Below are 4,627 nucleotides of genomic sequence, written 5' to 3' on the forward strand. Positions count from 1 at the left end.
TGGGAAGCCTACTTAAGAAACAAAAAAATGAATCCCTCATGCAGAAAGATACAAACAAGAGAGATGAAGAAAGATGGAAGGAGTTGGAATGTAGGGGCAGATGCCCCATTCTTGGAGTGCTGGGCATTCTAGTTTCAGACATTTCCAAGTTGGAACTGCAACTCTATGCCCTGGACATTGTTATTATTCAACTTCTCCTTGGATTCAAAAATAAATTCTCCTCTCAGATTGTTTCTTCTTATTGGCAAAATCATACTTTGTCTTATTTGCAAATTCCACATTTGTAAAATATAGAATTACAACCTAACCGGCACTACATTAATATACTCCAGATTCCAAACCCTATCCCTACAAGGTATAACAACTTTCAAGTAGGCATGTCTTGGAAAGTGAAGCTGAGTTAATTAGACAAACCTCAGAGCAAATAAGTGAAATAAAATATTCCTCCCTTAGGAAATACTTCTAAGAAACAAGAACGACAATCTGAAATAAAAATCAGTGGTGCCAGTAGGTCCATGAGCCCTTGTTTTTTCCATGTGTTTAAGCCAAGGTTTGCAATTTCACAAGAGTATAAGGTACTAGGCAAATAATGCAAATGAGTGTCCTGAGCTGGACATTAAAAAAAAAAAAATCATAGAAATAGTAGTGGTGACTGCAGAAACTACAGGCATTTTTCCTTATGAGACAGCTTCTCCTCAGCCATTTCTGTATGTTTTCACAAGAAATCCAGAAATTTTAGTTTTTATATAAGACCTCTGTTTTTATAAATACCCATTCAAGGCTTTACAACACGATGCAGGCCAAAAAGAACACATCTGCAAGCCAAACTCAGGGACTGGCATCCATTTATAGAACATGCTTTAAACTTTCATTGGTTATCTGGAAGTATGATGAACACAAAGAATCAGACACATTTGTAGTAGCCCTCTAGGAAAGCCCTTGAGGAAGTTTTGTTTTCTTTCATATTTGATATGACTGACATCTTAAATTTCACATAGACTAGGTTGGATACTTTGAGTTATGGGGTCATGAGTTACTCCCACACAGTCCTGTGTGTAAGAAAAATGTGGTGTTTTCAACTTATTTACTACGTAACCAGTCTGACCATTCCTCACAGAAACACATTCAACTGGATAGTATAGAGAAAAGATAAAGTATTCAGATCTAAAACTGCAAATTCAGTTTAGACAATTCATCTTTAAGAGGATTAATGCTGTCCTGTTGGTTACTCCTTCCTCCCCCAACTCTGCTGAATGCTATCTGACTACATGGTGAGGGGAAAGAGGCCCTGGCTCCTTCTGGATATTCTTCTCTAGCTCTCTGGTCATCTGCTGTAATGCCATTTGCCAGTAAAGTTAAGTGGACACCCTGAAGGTATTCAAATCTTGAGTCTTTGGCTGGAGAAATAGTGGAGTGCCTACTAATTCAAGCAGTGTCCCAAGGGAAGACATCATTTGCTGACAGGGTCCACTTGGCTCTTTCTGGATCCACAAGTCTAGCAATAACTCACATGTGGTTCCTGACTCAGGTGAGCTGCGGGGCTCTTGACTTCAGAGACTTTTCACTCAGCTACAATGTGCTCCCCACTCCCCGCCAACTCCCCAGCATGCTTATCAGCCAGCACACACGAGCCTTCCTTCTGTGCCCTCTCCTTAAATAGCTTTCTCAACACAGCAGCCTACCCTCCTGCACACTGCTGCCTTCCCGCAATGACCCGCCTCTTCCAACCTGAGGCAGCCACCGCACAGGCTGTGCTTATCCCACACACTGATTTTCCAGTGTCCTGGCAGGAAATGAGATCGAAGATCCTCACTCCCAGAGAGAAAGAATTCATCACACTTACGTGAACCATTACCTAGAGCAGGAGTTTCAAGTGTCTTTATTTTGGATATTCTACTAAACAAAACTAACGAGTCAGCACAGACCCTTGTTTGTGCATTCCTGTCCTAAGCTGTAGACTTAACCCATGTTAGAACACTTCCAAGAGCTGGAGAAAAAAAAATCCTTTCCATTAAGGTCCATTTTAGGAGAGGATTCTTGCTTTCTTTGAGCAACCCTGCACCCCCCTCTATGTTTAGTGTACAGTAACTTATTACTGTTGATGCGAGTTTTTCTTTCCAATATTTTTTTCTTCCTCAACGCTACATCATTTTCTTCTTGCTCTTGAAGATATTCTTTTAATCTAAAAAATTTTGTCATTATAGTATCAAAGAGGTTTTTCCATGGTAACAGATCAGTATTATTCTCTCATTCATTAAATTATATTTATTTTAATGCGTTTATTAAAATTTTAAAGTAAAATTACTTATAAAAGCCACTTTTTCATTTTAATAGTTTTCCTTTTTGAACTTTGAAGGTTTACTTTTGATTGATTTTTAATGACAAAGTCATCTCTCTTCCATGTTAAATTGATACTTGAGGACTCTATTTTTCCCTTGGCTGATGCACCAGAATTAACCCGAACATTTCTTTGATGTTTTAGCTTAAGTATTATTTTGCAAAATCTGTTGCAAATTATGCTCTTTGTTCCATAGAAAACATGCTATATTTATGGACATGTAGAATTTGAAACAAATAGTCTTTTCTAAAACTTTTCTCTGAAAGGTAATTAATCTCATTCAATTAAGAATAAACATCAAGCTAGCAAACCAAACTTTAAATTTAATTAGAAGTTTCATAATGTCTAAATGACCTTAAAGAGCACACAATAACTCTGGGCCATATTTTTTAAACAGCTGACAGAGAATGGATACATCCTCACCCTCTGAATTGTATTTTACATGTATGAAAGGAATTAGGTGAATAATTCTTTTTATTGTTTTGTGAATATGCCTCTACTACGAATACTCTGAAGAAAGGTAATTGCTGATGTTTTAAAATACCACTGCTGTTTTAAACACAAGTGTTTCTAAATCTAGGAAAACATTGATTCCTGTGGATCCACATAGATTCCAACACATACCCTGCTGGACACACACTGACTTTGTTTCTTTAATGCTTATTTTTGAGACAGAGACAGACAGAGACAGAGGGGGATGGAGACTGAAGCAGGCCCCAAGCTGAGTTGTCAGCATAGAGCCTGACTCTGGGCTCAAACCCACAAACTGCTCCCATGACCTGAACAGAAGTCAGATGCTTCACCAACTGAGCCACCCAGGTGCCCCAACACACACTGGCTTCTTATAGAGGATTATATTAGAGTTCAGTAAGACCCACTTTCCCCTGCCCGCCAGCCCTGGGAAGAATACTCACCCCCATCTCATTGATGTTGCATTCGGCCACATGACGTGCACCAGCCAATAGAACAGGGGTAAAAGTGAAAGAGCCATGTTTGAGTGGATCTTTCAGGCTCACTGAAATCTCTCCTGGCCTTTCTGCTGTGGCAAGACAACAATGCATCCATGTAAGAGGGGCTCCCTCAAACTAGATTCTTGTGTGAGAGGGCATGTGGTGCAAACCAGAAACTGGCCTACAGTCTGCAATAGAGCTTCTATGGCCAATCCCAACCTGTGAATGACAAGTCCATATAGATTTTCATAAACCACGGGCATCTGGATGTGTTGGGTTCATAGCACCACAGCAGCAGTAGTGTACAAATATAGAAATGGACACCCAGGAGATGGGTGCTGGCAGAGCAAAAGCCTAAGGAACCGGTCAGGTGGCTCTGCAGCTGAGTGGAAGGCAGCACAGGAACTTGCTGAGACTAGGCAAATGATCAGATATTTGACAACACTGTCACCCACACTAACTCAGAAGGCAGAAAATATACCTCAGGAATCCACAGGTTTGGGCAAGGAGATTTGGAGAAAGAATATTGTTAGCATAAGTAGTTTGTTACTAGCTGCTGTTGATAAACATCAAGAGAAGGAAATGAGCTCAGGAAAGAAATGGCCTATTCACAAATAGAGAATCCAAATATCCCTGAACTTCAAAAGTTTAAAGATGCAACTGATTCTCATCTTCAGGCTCTTCAAGCCTTTAAATGACTGTCACAATGAAAGAGAGCTGGGGAGAAAGATCAGTCTGAGGCACTTTTTGTTAAGACCTCTGATTGGATTAAGAGCTCTTCTACATGTTTCCCCCTAACAAAATGGCTTGGTGAAAAGTAGCTAAGAACACAATCTACAGAAGTCTAATAATCTCAAAATGTCTGTAATCCTATAGGTATATTGGCACATGGTGGTGAGTAGAATCAGTATATTAGAAAGTTTGAGAGAGTCATATTACCCAGAGTGCTGTAAAGCTAGACCAAAAATGACTGAGAGTTGAAGAAGTGAAACAATTACTGGCCCCCAACTTTTCTAAGGACAAGGGGCAGACCGAGAAGGCAGCTCAGCACCAAGGAGGAGGCCTTTCTTCCGTGCCTCCCTCAGAAGTTAGGAAGAGGTATCGTAGAACAGGAAAGACCACCAAGAGGGTTGAGTCAAAGCCTTGGAGAACAATGAACTTGAGAGCTACTCACAGGGACAGAACTGAACCCTATCAAAGTATATTGCTGATACCCAGAATAAAGGGTCTCACAGTCTCTACCCAGTGGGCTTTCACAATAGCTGTCTATTAATGACTACTGTGCGATTCCCTTTCTTCCTCTCTTTGAATAGGAGTGATTATTACATTTGGCTTTCCT

The sequence above is a fragment of the Suricata suricatta genome, chromosome 4 (assembly GCF_006229205.1).
Source record: "Suricata suricatta isolate VVHF042 chromosome 4, meerkat_22Aug2017_6uvM2_HiC, whole genome shotgun sequence".
In the NCBI taxonomy this organism is placed as follows: Eukaryota; Metazoa; Chordata; class Mammalia; order Carnivora; family Herpestidae; genus Suricata; species Suricata suricatta.